The sequence below is a fragment of the Xyrauchen texanus genome, chromosome 2 (genome assembly GCF_025860055.1).
Source record: "Xyrauchen texanus isolate HMW12.3.18 chromosome 2, RBS_HiC_50CHRs, whole genome shotgun sequence".
NCBI classification, from domain to species: domain Eukaryota; kingdom Metazoa; phylum Chordata; class Actinopteri; order Cypriniformes; family Catostomidae; genus Xyrauchen; species Xyrauchen texanus.
This window is the reverse complement of record NC_068277.1, coordinates 53406426-53426132: the sequence shown is the minus strand read 5'-3', so window position 1 is coordinate 53426132 and position 19707 is coordinate 53406426. Positions and strand designations below refer to the sequence as shown.

The 19707-nt window shown below is 38.3% G+C and overlaps 2 protein-coding genes across 3 annotated transcripts in view; one reads left to right on the top strand and one right to left on the bottom strand.

Moving 5' to 3' along the window:
* pcxb (pyruvate carboxylase b) overlaps positions 1–19707 on the bottom strand; it is a 299005-nt gene that overhangs the window by 73200 nt on the left and 206098 nt on the right. The window lies entirely within an intron of this gene.
* The window catches only part of LOC127618728 (leucine-rich repeat and fibronectin type-III domain-containing protein 4-like), a 45718-nt gene continuing 29802 nt past the window's right edge, over positions 3792–19707 (top strand). The window contains exons 1-2 of one of the 2 annotated variants that reach the window (XM_052091350.1): positions 3792–3914; positions 11313–12060. The gene's annotated coding sequence lies outside the window, so the exon portion shown is untranslated. Of the gene's footprint in view, positions 4283–11312; positions 12061–19707 lie in introns of both variants that reach the window. The other variant, XM_052091342.1, reaches the window with a different exon arrangement.

The window sequence follows — 19707 nt, the reverse complement described above, 5'->3', positions numbered from 1 at the left end:
ATTCTATCTGTTTGAAAAGCTTCCTCACCCGCTAGAGGACCGAAGTGCAAGCGGGATGGATGTAGTGGATATAGTAAATGAATCAGGTATGATAAATCACAAAATATAATGTCACCAAAGGCTACAATTTACTTATTAATATTATGAAGAACAATACCAGGATAGGTTAAATAACCCTAATGTAAAAAATACAAAAACTACTTACTACTTTTGCCATGGGTGATGCATTATATTTTTGTTTAAAAGATTGATAGAATTAAAAAGCCTTGTTAATAAGGTAATACAGTCAGTGATACAGATTAGAACACCACTGTAATAACACTATAATTATGGACAGTTCTATGAAAATAGTTTTTATATGTGTTATGACACTATACATTAATGTGAAGTGTTCACTTTATTTAAAAAATAACCATTAAATAACAAAGTGATTTTAAATACCTAATGCAGTATTTATATAAACTATTTAAGAAAACTGCTCGTTAATATGCTGTCTCATCAGTGCCCCCCCCCCAAGTTCAAATGAAACCTATGCCACTGTCCAAATCATATCGTTATTGAGATTTAGCCCTTCCCTGTGCGACAAATAGACCCAGTTTGCCATATATATCGGTTTCTAAGAAAAATCAATTTATAACAAGGTATAAGTCCAGAGATGATGAAGGGATGCTGGGTTTAATCAACTGAACAAATGAGTTCTGTCACATCTGAATAGTCCTCATTTCTAATAAACTGTGCCGAGAATAACCTCTGCGACAAACAAATGTACACACACACACACACACACACAAGCATGTGAAACTGTCCTTGAAACTGATGCACACCTACAGAACTGTAAGATCTAACAGTGTTACTAGGATGCATCAATTTATTCTCTACACTGATCAGCCACAACATCAAAACTATCTGGCAAATATTATGTAGGCCCCCCTTGTGCCTGGGCTGGTTTGAATATTTCTGTACCTGCTGATCTCCTGGGATTTTCACACATAACAGTCTCTAGAATTTACTCCAAATGGTGCCAAAAACAAAAAACATCCAGTGAGCGGCAGTTCTGTGGACAAAAATGCCTTGTTGATGAGAGAGATCAACAGAGAATGACCAGACTGGTTTGAACTGATAAAGTCTACGGTAACTCAGATAACCACTCTGTACAATTGTTGAGAAGAACATAATCTCAGAATGCTAGTCTGAGATGCGAGTTGGCGCTGTTTTGGTGGCACGAGGGGACCTACACAATATTAGGCAGGTGGTTTTAATGTTGTGGTTGATCGGTGTGTATAAATGAGTAGTTTGGATCTCAGTTTAATATGTGAATGTGTCTGTTGTACAGGTGAAACTCGAAAAATTAGAATATCGTGCAAAAGTTCATTAATTTCAGTAATTCAACTTAAAAGGTGAAACTAATATATTATATAGACTCATTACAAGCAAAGTAAGATATTTCAAGCCTTTATTTGATATAATTTTGATGATTATGGCTTACAGCTTATGAAAACCCCAAATTCAGAATCTCAGAAAATTAGAATATTACATGAAATCAATAAAAAAAGGATTTTAAATACAGAAATGTCGGCCCTCTGAAAAGTATAATCATGCATATGTACTCAGTACTTGGTTTGGGCCCCTTTTGCATTAAGTACTGCCTCAATGCGGCGTGGCATGGATGCTATCAGCCTGTGGCACTGCTGAGGTGTTATGGAAGACCAAGATGCTTCAATAGCGGCCTTCAGCTCTTCTGCATTGTTTGGTCTCATGTTTCTCATCTTTCTCTTGGCAATGCCCCATAGATTCTCTATGGGGTTCAGGTCAGGCGAGTTTGCTGGCCAATCAAGCACAGTAATACCATGGTCATTGAACCAGGTTTTGGTACTTTTGGCAGTGTGGGCAGGTGCCAAGTCCTGCTGGAAAATGAAGTCAGCATCTCCATAAAGCTTGTCTGCTGAAGGAAGCATGAAGTGCTCTAAAATGTCCCGGTAGACGGCTGCGTTGACTCTGGACTTAATAAAGCACAGTGGACCAACACCAGCCGATGACATGGCTCCCCAAACCAACACAGACTGTGGAAACTTCACACTGGACTTCAAGCATCTTGGATTGTGTGCCTCTCCATTCTTCCTCCAGACTCTGGGACCTTGGTTTCCAAATGAGATGCAAAATTTGCTCTCATCAGAAAAGAGGACTTTGGACCACTGAGCAACATACCAGTTCTTTTTTTCTTTAACCCAGGTAAGACGTTTGACATTTGAAGCCCATGTCCAGGACCCGTCTGTGTGTGGTGGCTCTTGATGCAGTAACTCCAGCCTCAGTCCACTCCTTGTGAAGCTCCCCCAAACATTTGAATGGCCTTTTCCTGACAATCCTCTCCAGGCTACGGTCATCCCTGCTGCTTGTGCACCTTTTTCTTCCACACTTTTCCCTTCCACTTAACTTTCTATTAATGTGCTTTGATACAGCACTTTGAGAACATCCAACTTCTTTTGCAATTTACCTTTTGAGGCTTTCCCTCCTTGTGGAGGGTGTCAATGATGGTTTTCTGCACAACTGTCAGGTCAGCAGTCTTCCCCATGATTGTGAATTCAACTGAACCAGACTGAGAGACCATTTAAAGGCTCAGGAACCCTTTGCAGGTGTTTAGCTGATTAGAGTGTGACACTTTGAGCCTACAATACTGAACCTTTTCACAATATTCTAATTTTCTGAGATTCTGAATTTGGGGTTTTCATAAGCTGTAAGCCATAATCATCAAAATTATATCAAAGAAAGGCTTGAAATATCTTACTTTGCTTGTAATGAGTCTATATAATATATTAGTTTCACCTTTTAAGTTGAATTACTGAAATGAATGAACTTTTGCACGATATTCTAATTTTTCGAGTTTCACCTCTATGGTGAGGTGTATTTATGTAAATGTCAATGTGTTTGAGTGTGGTGACTGGTTTGTGTTTTTTGGAATGTGGCCACCATTCTAGATATGATCTGGAAATAAACCAGCCAAAACACTCTCCCTTAAGATAAAACCATTGCATATTCTCACCATCTCTCTCTTGCTCTCTGTGTGTTTACCTTTAACTGGGTAAATATGAAAGCTGTTCATAACTCATCTATTCCAATAGTAACTAATAAGACAAGACAAATATAGCACCCAGAGATGGAGAGTGGTGCCCAATGATGGTACAGCTAGATAAATTACACACAGACACACACGTGTTCGCACACATACACTGTCTGCCTCACTCTCTCTTTTTCTTTCTTTCATGGATGCACACAAATATCACACACACGCATACACACGCACACACACACGTGCACACACGCACACACACACACACAGAAAAGAATAAAAATGCACTGAAATATTGCTATACTGCAAAATGCTTCAGTGCATGTCATATATGAATCTTACAATGCCATATGATATGAATAGTGTTTAAGACTAAGGATCTTAATTGTGCTGTCTTACAAACAGCATGCAGCAACACAGGCGGCTCAGAGTGGACAGTATCAACCCTCTCCTCTGTGTTTGAACCACATCTTTATCTCTTCCCTCTCCTATCTCTCTCTTCAAACCATATCTTCTAACTTAGTTCATCCTTTTGCTGCTCTATCATCTCTTCCTCTATCTTTTCCCTCGCTACCCCAACCATCACACTCAGCCAATATTGCTGGAGGCTGTCCATCTCTCTATTTCTGTCTCTTTTAGCACCCTCCCTCCGTCTCTCTCTCTCTTTCTATGTATCAGTGAGTGTAGCCGACACTCGCTCCTCAGTTGGTAGGTGGCTCGCACACACAGACATCTCACCTGCTTGGTGGAGAAGAAAAGAAAAACAAAACACAAAGAAGGAAGCAGTGAATGCGAAAAGGAGAAAAGCAGAGCCAGTCCAACTAGAAGCAAATGAGAGAAGTACAAAAGGGTACTGCTAAAAATATCCATCACTACAAAGATTTTTCTCTCTTGTTTTCTGTCATTTCTCTTATTCTTTCTGTCGTGCTCTGGATACCTGGATGGAGGGATTAAAAATGACTTAAATTTCAATCAACTGTGGCAGGGAGAAAGAAAGAGGGATGAAAAAAGAGGGGTTTGTCCTCTGAAGAGATTCAGTGTTGCACAGCTGGTAAGAGCGAGAGTGTTGAACGGAGTGAGAGAGAAATACAGAGAGGGAGGGAAGAGGACCGGAGTCCGAAAGAGAGAGAAAAAGGGTCTTGGTTCTCTTTTGAGAAAATGAGGAGTCGGATCGCTGTTTCTTGCAGGACTACCTGACTGAAAACGCTGGAAAATCAGGTTTGTGTGTGTGCGTATTTCTGTGTGTGTATAATTTGAAGGATAAGTGTCAAAAATGGTGAGAAATGAATATAGAAATGAATAGATTTCTGATATGCAGACAGTAATGATAGAGAGAAATAAAACCAAAAACAATCTGATGAGACAAAGAGATGCTAAAATAAAACCTTGTCTACATGGTGGCATGCCTGATGCTACACAAGACAGCTGCTTAACTCTCTCTCTCTCTCTCTCTCTCTCTCTCTCTCTCTCTCTCTCTCTCTCTCTCTCTCTCTCTCACACACACACACACACACACACACTAATAACTACTAGTCCCAGACTCATACACAAAGCAGCACGCTCTGTCACCGCACCCACAGATAAAAAACACTGTCTGCGTCTTTGATGCAGTTGACGCACACACAGAGGAGGTGTTTAATTTGAATGCAGTTTCTGTGCTGTCTTAGAGCTGGTTGACATGCCCAAGATGAATGACAAACTGAAGAGGACACAAAAATAACTAGATATGAGTATGTATGTATGTGTGATAGAAAGAGGGAGAAGGTGAGAGACAAAATGACAGGAAACCACTTCAGTGACATTTCCAAGAAGGAGGGGGGAGGACTAAATCCGTTATATTTTTTTATATTTTGTTAGAGGACCAATGTCACGGGGAAGACTGTTATCCTGGGCCTTGTAATAATGGTGTCTATTAAGGTCCTCTATAACCTAATCAATAAACTTGGAAAGACGGGGCAAGGGGCACCCATTAAAATCCTATGCTGGGTAGGGTTGGGAACTGAGAACTCATTTAAAACCGATTCTTATTTAAAACTGATTCCATTTTAAAAACATACAGCAAGACCAGTGTAGTCCAATTTCCAAACGAATCACTTGTATGAATTGGTTCTTTTGAATCTACAGTTCAAAACATACTGTGCGACCTGTGTTGTCCAATTTCCAAACAAATTAATCTTATGAGTGGTTCTTTTGCATCTACAGTTTAAAACATACAGCGTGACCAGTGTAGTCCAATTCCCAAACGATTGACTCCTATGAGCCAGTTCTTTAGATCCTACAGTTCGAAACATACAGCAAGACCAGTTTAGTCAAATTCCCAAACGAATGACTCATATGAGTTGGCTCTTTTGAATCTACAATTCTTAACTGTAACGAAGTTCAATGGAAAGGAGGTGGCGAGAACCAGCTTAACAATATAAATAATAGTTTAATAACAAACTTAAACAAAAAGACAAACAGAAACACATGCCTGGCAGCTGCCCTTAACTCTCTCTCTCTGGAACTGTTGCCTCCGGTCACCTTTATCCCTATCGAGGGTTTGATTAGCCTGATTAGGGGCCAGGTGTGCAGCATCAAGACCCGGCCCCGCCCTCCTCCCTGCCACAGTAACATACAGCGTGATCGGTGTAGTCCAGTTCCTGAACGAAATACTTTTATGAGTCAGTTCTTTTGAATCTACAGAGCGAAACACTCTGCCCGACCAGTAGTCTGATTCGGAAACAATAGACTTACTGTATATGAGCAGGTTCTCGTATGTAGAGTTGGAAACATACAGCACGACCAGTATAGTCCTATTCCGAAAGAATGAGTCATATGAGTTGGTTCTTTTGAATCTAATGTGGGAAACATACAGCTCGACCAAAGTAATCGAATTCAAGAAAGAAATGACTCTTCAATTCTTAGAGGCTATCAATTCTATTTCACCAGGGAAATCGCCTGGAATTGATGGTATTCCAATTGAAATTTATAAGACTTTTTTTTTAGAAATAAAGAAACCTTTGTTGAACTCATTTAATTATTCATTTCAGAAAGGAACATTATCTAATTCCCAAAGAGAAGGAGTTGTATCATTACTGTTAAAGCAAAATCCAGATGGTAAATTTAAAGATCCTATGTATTTAAGAAATTGGAGGCCTTTGACCTTGCTTTGTTGTGATACTAAAATTCTTTCCAAATGCATTGCATTAAGAATGAAAAAAGGAATTGATTGTATTATAGGGAATGAGCAAGTAGGGTTTATAAAAGGAAGATTTATTGGTGACAATTTGAGACAGATACTTGACACTGTAGATTTTTATAAAGATATTCAACAGCCAGGATTATTATTTATAGCAGATTTTGAAAAGGCCTTTGATAAAGTTAGATGGGAGTTTATTAAGAAATGTCTTCGTTATTTTAATTTTGGAGAGAACTTTATCAAATGGTTTGAAACGCTCTACAAACACACCATCAGTAGAGTTATAAATAATGGGCATTTATCTACAGGATTTCCCCTAACACAAGGGGTTCGTCAGGGGTGTCCGTTGTCACCATATCTGTTCCTGATATGTATTGAAATATTAGCAATTCAAATTAGAAAGAATATCGAGATCATAGGTTTGAAGCTGAATGGCATAGAGACAAAACTTACAATGTATGCTGATGATGCAACCTTTTTTATACAACCAAAACAATCTACTTTGGAAGCCTTGATTACAGATCTAAATATGTTTTCTAAAATATCAGGTTTGAAACCAAATTTTGAGAAGTGCCATATATTGAGAATAGGGACTATAAATGGTACAGATTTTAAGTTAAGTTGTTCGGCCCCTATTAGATGGACAAATGGCTCTGTAGATATTTTAGGTATTCACATACCAGACAATTTCAAAAATATTGTCAAATATAACTACGATAAAAAAATGCAAAAAGTAGATAGAATTTTACAGCCATGGAGGAGTAGTTCACTTACATTACAAGGTAGGGTCACATTGATTAACTCATTGGTAATCCCCCAATTTGTTTATTTAATAACGACCCTTCCAACTCCTGACACGTCCTTTGTTAAATGCTTTGAACAAAATATTTCTAAATTTTTATGGAATACTAAATCTAAAACATTTTCAAGCGATGAATTGTTCGATAAAGGCTTCTTGGGTTAATAAAATATATAATCACAGACAATGGCTTACCAGTAAAAGATTATATACATTTTTTTATTTCTTTGGTTCGGATTTATTTCCTTTTTTTCAACTAAAATCATTACATATCAAAGAAATATTTCAGAATCAATTAAAAGAACTTTCTCCTTTTTTTAAAGACGTACTTAAAGAATGGTTGAATTTCCAGTACCATCCTCCTGATACTCCAGATGACATGCAGAATCAGATTCTATGGATGAACTCTGAAATTACTATAGGAGACCAACCACTTTTGTGGAATATATGTATTCAAAATGGTTTAATCTTTGTGAATGACTTTTTAGATACATCTGGTCACATTATTTCATTTTATGATTTCTCAATACAATTTAATGAATGTTTGGATTTGTATCGATACAATCAGATTGTTTCAGCAATTCCAATTGGCTGGAAACAAAAAATACAAAATAAACACAAGCAATTGGTTTGTCTCCCAAAAGTACGATGCTGGAAATGGTTACATAATATAAAAATAAATAAAATAATTTACAATTGGAATTTATATTCTGCAGGATTTGCACTTTTTCCTCACAGGGTCTGTCAGTACTGGGAAGATGAAATTAATGTATCAATTCCATGGAAAGAGTATTTTAGATCAATTTATAACACTACTGTAGATTCATATTCAAGAATATTCCAACTAAACATTTTTTACAAGATAATTGCAACTAAAAAATTTTTATATTTATATCACATTGAAAATAATCCATATTGCAGATTTTGTGAGGAAGAAGAGGAAGACCTATGGTATTTATTTTACTTTTGCCCAGTAGTATATAAATTCTGGTCAAGTGTCCAAGTTTGGTTAAAGACGGCTAGAATGGAATTTACCATAACACCTCAAACTATTGTACTTGGTCTTTTTACAGGTAGTTTGCTTGTGATAAATACCATTTTATTAATGGAGAAAGTGTTTATTTTTAAAACAAAAGTATCATCATGCTTGTGTTTAGGTTACTTTAAGAATGTTATAAGGTTGCATCTTCTTTTAGAAAAGATAATAGCAGAAAGTAACAATAAATTAGATGAATATAACAAAAAATGGAATAATATTCTATGTTTATTATAACCTTTTCTCATGTATGTTGTTGGGGTATGAATGTGAGGATGAATGTATAAGCATGCTGTGTCTCTGTAGATTTGGGTCTGTAAATTGTATTTCTTATTAAATAAAGATAAAAAAAAAAAAAAAGAAATGACTCTTATTACTCAGTACTTTTGAACTGGTAACACTTCACAAAAAAGGTTCCAATAGTTAACATTAGTTAATGACATTAGTTAACATGAACTATCAATGAATAATACTTTAACAGCATTTATTAATCTTGGTTAATGTTAATATCAACATACACATTTTCAAATCAAATGTTGTGCATGTTAACATTAGTTAATGCACTATGAACTACCATTAACTAACAATGAACAATGGTATTTTATTAACAAGAATTAACAAGGATTAATCAATTATGTAAAACATTAATTGTTCATTGTTAGTTCATGATAACTATAGCATTAGCTAATGTTAACGAATGGAACCTTTTTGAATCTACAGAGTAAAACTAACAGTGCAACCAGTGTAGTCTGGATGACTCATATGAGCCGGTTCTTTTGAATCTACATGAAACACACAGTGTGGCCAGTGTAGCCCGATTCCAAATGAAACATGCATCTGGGCAGGTTCTTGTGAATCTGCAGCATGAATCATACAGCACAGCCAGTGAAACAAGTCTTTTTGAATCAACATTTTATCAGCCGGTTCTTTTAGTGAATTAAAAACTTAGTCAAGTCTGACTCGAAATGAACCAAGAACTGTTACTGTGTAACAACACATTCTCACTCCCAAGGGGTCAAAGACTGATGCTTGTGCAGCAGCCCAGCGCGTTAATCTACAGACGCCAAAAGCGCCCTCTGGCGTCAGTTTTACAACACATCTGGCAAGTGTGTCCTTTTAACGAGAAACTTTTGACATCAACTCACTGACGCAATGGGCATTTGAATTTTAGCATTGTTTCAGTGTATGTTGGGGTATAATTTTGTCATTGTGACATATGTTGGGGATATGATTTTCATTTCATGTGAAATTTTTTGAACGATACATTCTGGTAGAATCCGCATAATGCTGCGTTCACATACAACTCGAATAAATGTTTCACCTTGCATTGCTCGCACGAGTTTGACCGCTGGATTTTATATTTGTGTTTAATCTCACGCTTGCGCGAGTGGCGCGAACCCACGAGTATTCCCCCTTCTCTTCCGGAAAAGAACAGGAGGGGCTTCTACGAAGTGAAGTACAACCATTAACTGGAATCAAGTAGACGTGCATATTTTCAGAACTTACCAGGTAGTAAGTCTCGCTCACTTTCCTCCAAGCGATGTCTTTTTTCATCCGGTCTCTGTAAATGTATGACGTTGTGTCATACAATTTCGGGTGCCCACACACCGTTACAACAATTTGTTCATCCATTTTTCCAGATTTCTTCTGCTCCTACGTCAGTACGTCAGTGATATCCGTACAATCCTAATGCTGATAGGGTTTCGCGACAAGAGTCATGCGTTGATTGAAGCAATTTTGCGTGTGCCTTTAGCTTCATTCACGCCGCCTGCGTGAATTTGCGTCTATTCGCATCTTTGCATTGACTTTGTATGTAATAGCGGCGGGCGAAATGCTCGCTTTGCATTGTATGTGAAAGCACCATAACATTTTAACATTAACGTTTTCTATTGTTGAGAACTGGTTAGGTTTAGGCATACATGTGTAGTTGGGCGCTTAAAAATAAATAGTATAATGTATATCAAATTATGTATATCAAAGTATCTCTTTCATGTTTTATATTGTTGATTATGGATCTAAAATACTATATATGCTTGTATAATGTAATATCACATTAATATATTTTAAGTATTATAAAACATTGAAATTAAGCACACAAAATAATATTCAAAGACTGATAACTGACAACAAAGTTTTCTCATCGCGTCAATAAGAGGACGCCAGGGGGCACCTTTGGCGTCATCATGCAGACACGGATGGCTTCTGCACAATTGGGCGCTTAGGGAATGAGAACGGGTTGTGTGTAATGTATACTTCAGGGTTGTTAGACTTAAATCAGAGAAATTACTGGATGGTTGTTGAATGTGCCAATATTTAGTTAAAGATACACATTATATGTTTGGTTGAAATTAGGTTTAGGTATTTTATAATAATACATTTACATTTATGCATTTGGCAGACGCTTTTATCCAAAGCGACTTACAGTGCCCTTATTACAGGGACAATCCCCCCCGGAGCAACCTGGAGTTAAGTGCCTTGCTCAAGGACACAATGGTGGAGGCTGTGGGGTTCGAACCAGCGACCTTCTTATTAACAGCCCTGTGCTTTAGCCACTACGCCACCAAAAATATTAATTCAAAAGTCTGTGTGAACACAGCTTTTGCAAGAATCTGTTCTATTAAAATAGGAAATGCTCTCATTATTTGGCAACAAGCGGCTGAAGGCCATAAATCCAATAAGAATTGCATATCTTATTTCAAAATATTTCTTCCTCAAAAGTACAAAAAGAATCATTAAGAGGAATCAGAAATGTTAAATTCCATATGATTCCCCTCTCTAATCCAGGCCCCAACCAAATCTCAAAGTCTCAGTCAAAAGTCAGAGACTTCAATATGACCTCAAACATTTCTCATAAACGTTTACATTATCTGAGCTATACTATTCACATCAAATGTATAGCTCTGTATTCTTACTGTATGCCAAACAAATGTTTCATTTGTTACTTTTTGTAATTCTATAAAGTAATTTAAGGAGAAACATCTGAGACTAAGCTGATACTTAAATGAAACATAACTCATGAACTCCTTAAGACTCCAGAGCTCTGAAAGAGTAATCTCAGAGCATTTTTCTCTGGATATCTATCTATCTCTATGTTATTTATTATCACTCTTGCTATCCCTCTCTCTCTCCCTTTTCTAGGTATATCTGTGTACGTGAGCATTCAAAATGACAATTTGAAATTATTTTTATGTTTTTCTTCCCTCTTCCTCTCTCTCATCCCTTCCTCATACTCTAGGAGCATCAACACATCTTTCAGCCCTCCCTCATTTCCTTCATCCCTCCCTCTTTTTCTATCTAAGCATGGAAAGATGTTCTGCTGTAAGGCATAAAGGCCACGGAAGTATAGCAGCTCACTGGAATTGTATGCTGAAAGAAGAATGGAACAAACAACTGAAAAGATGAATACATGAAAATCACAAAGTCAGTCGGAGGAGCACACAGATAAGACACAGACCTGGAATAAAGGAATAAAAGGAGACAGAAAGAGAGAATGAGCAAGAGAAAGGTGTTGGAAGGCTAAAAACAGCACATGAACATTCATGGCCACTGGGTGAAAAAAGCGTAGAGGGTTGAGTTTTGAAAATCCTGGAAAATCAAGAAATCAGCTGGATAGAAAAAAAGTGGGAGAACACGCTGTGAGAATTTTAAAATGTTTTCAGTGGAAACATGAAACAACTGAAAGGCCCTAATGCCAAAATGTTTTGTAGTAGGAGCGCTTTAAAAAAGGAAGACAATATCTTGGTATTTTCTACAAGTCAAACTGGAGGAGATACAAGTGGAACTGAGAGTCTGACTCAAGCTGAATCCTCATGTTTCAAGAGTGTGTGTGTGGAAACGGGATAGACACACAAACATACACACACCTGTGTCTGGATAAACACACATCCCTGGAGCCAACACACACGCACGCACGCACACACACACAGACAAACACCTGGAAATGAGCTGCTAATCGTGACCTAGGATCAGCACAGACAAGAGAGGTAAATACTAAACACACACACAATCCCACACAGACATACATAATGTAGTGGAATGGTTAAATGCTAATAGATATAGACATTGACTGAGCTGGGAAGAGATAAAAGATGCAAGAGAGAAAATCTTTACCAAGCTTTTGTAAGCCAAGTCTTACTATAGATACCTAAGCACACACAGTTCTGCTGTTCCCCTGTGGAAATCGCTCAGAGGTTGCTTGTTCAGGAGCTTTAATGGGGTACCTTAGTTATGTTTCATTGATGTATCTCAGATGTTTCAGATATTATACAGGTGAAACTCGAAAAATTAGAATATCATGCAAAAGTTCATTAATTTCAGTAATTCAACTTAAAAGGTGAAACTACTATATTATATAGACTCATTACAAGCAAAGTAAGATATTTCAAGCCTTTCTTTGATATAATTTTGATGATTATGGCTTACAGCTTATGAAAACCCCAAATTCAGAATCTCAGAAAATTAGAATATTGTGAAAAGGTTCAGTATTGTAGGCTCAAAGTGTCACACTCTAATCAGCTAATTAATCCAAAACACCTGCAAAGGGTTCCTGAGCCTTTAAATGGTCTCTCAGTCTGGTTCAGTTGAATTCACAATCATGGGGAAGACTGCTGACCTGACAGTTGTGCAGAAAACCATCATTGACACCCTCCACAAGGAGGGAAAGCCTCAAAAGGTAATCGCAAAAGAAGTTGGATGTTCTCAAAGTGCTGTATCAAAGCACATTAATAGAAAGTTAAGTGGAAGGGAAAAGTGTGGAAGAAAAAGGTGCACAAGCAGCAGGGGTGACCGTAGCCTGGAGAGGATTGTCAGGAAAAGGCCATTCAAATGTGTGGGGGAGCTTCACAAGGAGTGGACTGAGGCTGGAGTTACTGCATCAAGAGCCACCACACACAGACGGGTCCTGGACATGGGCTTCAAATGTCAAACGTCTTACCTGGGTTAAAGAAAAAAAGAACTGGTCTGTTGCTCAGTGGTCCAAAGTCCTCTTTTCTGATGAGAGCAAATTTTGCATCTCATTTGGAAACCAAGGTCCCAGAGTCTGGAGGAAGAATGGAGAGGCACACAATCCAAGATGCTTGAAGTCCAGTGTGACGTTTCCACAGTCTGTGTTGGTTTGGGGAGCCATGTCATCGGCTGGTGTTGGTCCACTGTGCTTTATTAAGTCCAGACTCAACGCAGCCGTCTACCGGGACACTTCATGCTTCCTTCAGCAGACAAGCTTTATGGAGATGCTGACTTCATTTTCCAGCAGGATTTGGCACCTGCCCACACTGCCAAAAGTACCAAACCTGGTTCAATGACCATGGTATTACTGTGCTTGATTGGCCAGCAAACTCGCCTGACCTGAACATTGCCAAGAGAAAGATGAGAGACATGAGACCAAACAATGCAGAAGAGCTGAAGGCCGCTATTGAAGCATCTTGGTCTTCCATAACACCTCAGCAGTGCCACAGGCTGATAGCATCCATGCCACGCCGCATTGAGGCAGTACTTAATGCAAAAGGGGCCCAAACCAAGTACTGAGTACATATGCATGATTATACTTTTCAGAGGGCCGACATTTCTGTATTTAAAATCCTTTTTTTTATTGATTTCATGTAATATTCTAATTTTCTGAGAATCTGAATTTGGGGTTTTCATAAGCTGTAAGCCATAATCATCAAAATTATATCAAATAAAGGCTTGAAATATCTTACTTTGCTTGTAATGAGTCTATATAATATATTAGTTTCACCTTTTAAGTTGAATTACTGAAATTAATGAACTTTTGCACGATATTCTAATTTTTCGTGTTTCACCTGTATGTGACAGATATTAAGTATGAATCACACAGTCAGTTAGCACCTAAAACAATAATAAAGCACCTTAATTTATAGAAACATCAGGTTAGGAAGCACAAAGTTATGTAATTTTTTTTACATTTCTGACTGTTACAGCGCCACCAAGAGGAATGGGTGGGCTATTTTTATCATGTGTTCTCATACTGAACTCCTACATCAGTGTTGTTAAATTGGTAATGATATCTCATTCCATTCAAGAGTTTTGACCCACGCCCACGCTGTACAATTTTGCATATTGTTGCAACGGTGCATGTAAAGTTCAGATTTTTTTTTATAAATATTGATATTGGGACTGCAGAGAATCTTTCTGCATTGGTTTGGTTCCAATCGGGTGAATGGCCTAGGACTTAAAAAAAAAAAGAATTGTAAAAAAAAAAAAATAATAATAATTAAAAGTATTTAATGAATGTTTTATTTCAAACTAATGGTTCAGAATGGGGAGATCTACAATATGGTAGGAATAACGTGTTTCTTTGTGAACACAGCTATATAGACAATGATTTAAAAGAATGTAAAATGCGATAGCAGCTCCCGGTGGCCACTTTTTTTTTACACTTTGCACTGACCTCTTGGACCAAGACATAAATAGGCCTACCAGCTTTCATTCGACGGCCTTATTTAATCCTATAAAAGCTGCTGAAAGCTGTTTGGGTAATGGCGGCCATGTTTTTCAAGATATTCAATTGTCCTCAAAGACATTGATGGCACCTTGGACAAAGAAACTGCATGCAAAATTTCAAGTCGATCGGACTAATGATAGTTAGAGCCATTTTTAGATTATTAATTTTTATTGCACCACCAAGAGGCAGAGATGTGCATTTTTTATGTGACCTCAGAATAGCCTAATACATAAGTGCACCAAATTTAGTGATAATATCTCATTCCGTTCAAGAGTTATAACCATTTTAATAAAAGTGGACCCACCCACTACGTTCGTTTTGGCATATCGTTTGACGATGAATCAATACGTAAAAACACACACAAACACCTCATTCCCTCCAATAAAAAACCACAAGGTATGCTGTGGGCCATTTAGTTTTCCATCACTCTCTCATATTCTAACATGCACACATTCTATAGTACACGTCCGACAGTACCTCATGTAGTGGCATTAGGCAAAAAAAAAAGATGAAAAACAGTAAAATAAAGCCAACTTACATGCATACACACACAAACAAACAGTGTGTTTGTGCTCTAGTACCTCACTTTACAGAGCACCCGCTTCTCTATGCATATTCATGTACACACATGAAGGACACTTCACACTGGGACCATTTATCTCTCTGCCTCTCTCGCGCTGTTGTAGTCTCTGTATGTGTGTGCTATTAAGTGGGAGAGAGGTTGCTCTAAAAGTAGTATGGGTGCTCTCTGTCACCATGCCAACATTAATGACAGTACTCCATATTTTAAGGACCAATCCACACAACATTTTCCAGCTATCTTCAAAACCTTTGGCTATTTACTCCTATTTATTCGTTAATTCTCTCTTTTTTATTTTTCCTCTCCTTCCTTAAAAGAAGGGCCTGATATTTGCCTGTCTTTTTGCCTTCTTAATTAGTTATAGTATAACCATCCATGAAAGAACTGCATCCAGTCCTTTCCTTTCCTTTCCTTTCCTTTCCTTTCCTTTCCTTTCCTTTCCTTTCCTTTCCCTTTCCCTTCACTTCCATTTTCCCTTTGTTTTCCTTTCCTTGCCTTGCCTTGCTCTTTTCCTTGCCTTCCCTTTCGCTCCCCATTTTTCCTCTCCATTTCCTTTCCTTTCCTGCTTAAAAGACCAACATAACCCATGCTTTTCACCAGTTAAAAAACTTAATGTCCATTTACTTCTCTCTATGTCTGTCACTGCAGCAACATTACATAAAAAGAATGAGTACATTAGCAGTTGGATGCAGGTTTTGATGAAGGAGGGCATATCATGTGGAAGCAATGAGATGCTCACTGAGCATTTAACACAGTGCTAAACCGTTCCCTCCATTACCCAATCTGGTGTTTCACCAACCCTGCTGAAAACAAAAATGTCTTAGGCCAGCATAAATCCTTTGATGGTACAAGCTGGTGTATGCTGGTGTGGTGCCGGTCCAGATGGAGGAAGCTGGTCGATCAAGCTGGTCTTAGTGGTTAAGCTTATGAGACAGCAGCAACATGAGCTAGTCAACTAATGATTGATTGATTCATTCATCTTTAATCTAGTAAATGCTGTTATCTAAAAAGCTGTGCTTCTCATAATCTTGGACATCACAGATTAAATAAATGAAGCAAATGAATAATTCAACTGAAGACTTGGTTACACTTTATTTTAGTGTCCTTGTTACAGTGTAATTACACATGTAAGTACATAGTAATATTAATTAACTATATGAAATTACTATAGGTTAAGGGTTGGGTTTAGGGTTAGTTGCTTGTAATTATGCATAATTTACTGTTATCACTCTAGTCTTTACATGTAATATGTATAACAAAGACACTCTAAATTAAGTGTTACTGAAGAGAGAGAGAGAGAGAGAGAGAGAGAGAGAGAGAGAGAGAGAGAGAGAGAAAGAGAGAGAAACAGGCAATGAGGAGAATTATAAAACAGACTTGATCAAAGCTCAAACTGATTTGTCAAGAAAGACAGGCAGGCAGACAGATGATCAGACAGACAGATACTATAGGCTGACAGATGGATGGATGATGTGAGTAAATAGAGAAATGGACAGGCATATGAAGGGATGCTTGGGCGGATAGTCCGAAGGCTAGATGGATCAATACCCAGAGTTTAACTGTGCAGTGCTGAGAGGGTCACACCTGGATCAGAAATAAATAAGACTTCTGAAATATGAATCCATCCCCAGGAGCCACAAGTTCTCTTCACCTATGCCTGACTTACTAATAATTTGAAATTGTTCCCCGGTTCTCTCTTTCTTTCTCGCTCTTCTAAGAGTTAATTTAGATGCTTGATGGGTCACTGCTGTTAGGACATCATATCAGCCCATCAGAGTGTATGTGTTTGTTTAGGGATAAGGAAGATTGTGTACATCCTCCATATCTCTCTCTTCTTTTTACATTCTAAAGACTTCATGATATTACAGTTTATTCTGAATTGCTAAAATACTAAACCCCATTCTCTGAACCAAATGCTCATTGACCTAATCCCAAAAATCACTCTTTTTTGCAAAACTCTAAACACATTCTCACTCACTAAAACACATTTCGCACTGTGATGCACTTGTGTTCCAAAACGGTAAACACGGGCAGCAAAAGTTAAACAACTCAACACAGTTGTCATCGTTTACACTAGTGGTCGACCAATATGGGTTTTTTAATGGCCGATGGTGATATCCAGAGAGCAGGGTGGCCGATAGGCAGATACACTGCTGATATATCATACAATTGAATATAGTAAATAACACAAACATAAAATTGCTAAAAACAACAACAACTCTTATTTAGTTATATATATACCCAATTTCACACAAAACTTTGTAAAAAGAATAAAAAAAATAATGTTGTATTTGAAATGGTATATAGCAGTTTCTTCTGATTACTGTTTAGTCATCAAATTTTAGTCATTTATTTGCACATGAATACATTTTTTATATATTAGGAAGAAGGCAATACCAGTACACACAGTAGTCCAGCAAACATGGATAGCAAATCCGCGTTAGCAATCGCATTTACTAAAAAAATACATAATCAAACCTATTGTGCATACAGTGCATAGTTAATAAGACATTTACTTATAGCACACGTGAAGTGCTTTTACCTTGAAGTTGTATGAGAGACTATTTACCAGAGATGGGCCAATTCTATTAAAATAAATGGGAGAAATTAGAACGGCCAACTGCAGCCAACAGTCAAAGGATGTAAGATTGGAAGACCCGCCTTAGAGGTAAAAGAGCTGATCACCTTTTAGATACAGACATCGCCTGTCAATCAACTCGAGAAGGCGCATGTGCATTCGCTATAATATCTGGGAAAATTTTAGGTAAAGAATCACCATTTATTAAACTATTGTTGTCAGACTGTACTACTGATTTGAAATATGTTCTTTAATCGTAAACTTGACCAACCGATTTGGAGATTTTGGTCTTTACCCATTCAAGTAGAGAGGAGCTGCACTAGCATGACTGGAAATACAGTTGAAGTCAGAAATTTACATGCACTTAGGTTGAAGTCATTAAACAAATTTTTAACCACTCCACAGATTTAATATTAGAAAACTATAGTTTTGACAAGTCGTTTAGGACATCTACTTTGTGCATGATATGAGTAATTTTTTCAACAATTGTTTACAGACAGATTGTTTAACTTTTAATTGACTATATCACAATTTCTGTGGGTCAAACCTTTACATATACTAAGTTAAATGTGACTTTAAGCAGCTTGGAAAATTCCAGAAGATAATGTCAAGCCTTTATACAATTAGCAAATTAGCTTCTGATAGGAGATGTACTGAATTGGAGGTGTACCTCTGGATGTATTTTAAGGCCTACTTTTAAACTCAGTGCCCCTTGCTTGACATAATGGGAAAATCAAACGAAATCAGTCAATACCTCAAAAAAAATGTTGGATCTCCATAAGTCTGGTTCATCCTTGGGAGCAATTTCCAAATGCCTGAAGGTACCACGTTCATCTGTACAAACAATAGTATGCAAGTATAAACACCATGGGACCACGCAGCCATCATACTGCTCAGGAAGGAGACGCATTCTGTGTCCTAGAGATGAATTTAGTTTGGTGCGAAAAGTGCAAATCAATCCCAGAACAGTGGATAAACACAGCTCTTAGGTGGAGAAGTGTTAGGAAGAAGGTCAGTGGCACAATCTCAAGGGCGATGAGGCGTTAACTTGGTGGCTTTCTCCTTAGTAAACACATCCGCTAACTCAGCATATTCATTGGGAACATTATCTGGTAATGGAGTGAGGTTCTTGGTGAAATGGGTTGCGCAGACTGTAGTCTTGGAGGGTAGTTCCAGACAGTGAACATGACAATGAGGTGACCACCGGATTAAATCCTTATTCCTTCATGAAAACTGTGGTTCGTGAATAGACAACCAAGGATATCCTAGAAAAGGAAGAGTTTGATGAGTGATACAACCTTTACTGATGGGGCCATCATCCACAGCAGTAACAGCGATTGGTGGATCACATTTGGTCTGAGCACACATCCCTGGGGGGCCTCAGTGCTCAGTGTGGTGGTGGTTGAGATACTGTTCCCGATCCGGGCTGACTGAGGTCTCCCAGTCAGGAAGTCCAGGATCCAGTTGCAGAGAGAGGTGTCCAGGCCCAGCAGGTTCAGCTATCCAATCAGGTGCTGAGGAATGATTGTGTTGAATGCTGAGCTGAAGTCTATGAACAGCATTCCAACGTATGAGTCCTTTTTATCTAGGTGGGTGAGGGCCAGATGGAGGGGGGGTTGCGATGGCGTCGTCTGTTGAACGGTTTGGATGATACGCGAACTGCAGTGGGTCTAGTGAGGGGGGCAGCTGGTTCTTAATGTGCCTCATGACGAGCCTCTCAAAGCACTTCATGATGATGGGTGTGAGTGCGACGGGAAGGTACTCGTTGAGGCAGGACACTGAAGACTTCTTTGGCATGGGGACGATGGTGGTGGCCTTGAAGCACGTTGGAACGACGGCGCTGCTCATAGAGATGTTGAAGATGTTGGTAAGAACATCTGCCAGCTGGTCAGCACATCCTCTGAGCACTCTGCCAGGAATGTTGTCTGGTCCAGCAGCTTTCCAGGGGTTAACTCTATGTAGAGTTTTTCTCACATCAGCCATGGTAAGACAGAGAACCTGGTCGTTGGGAG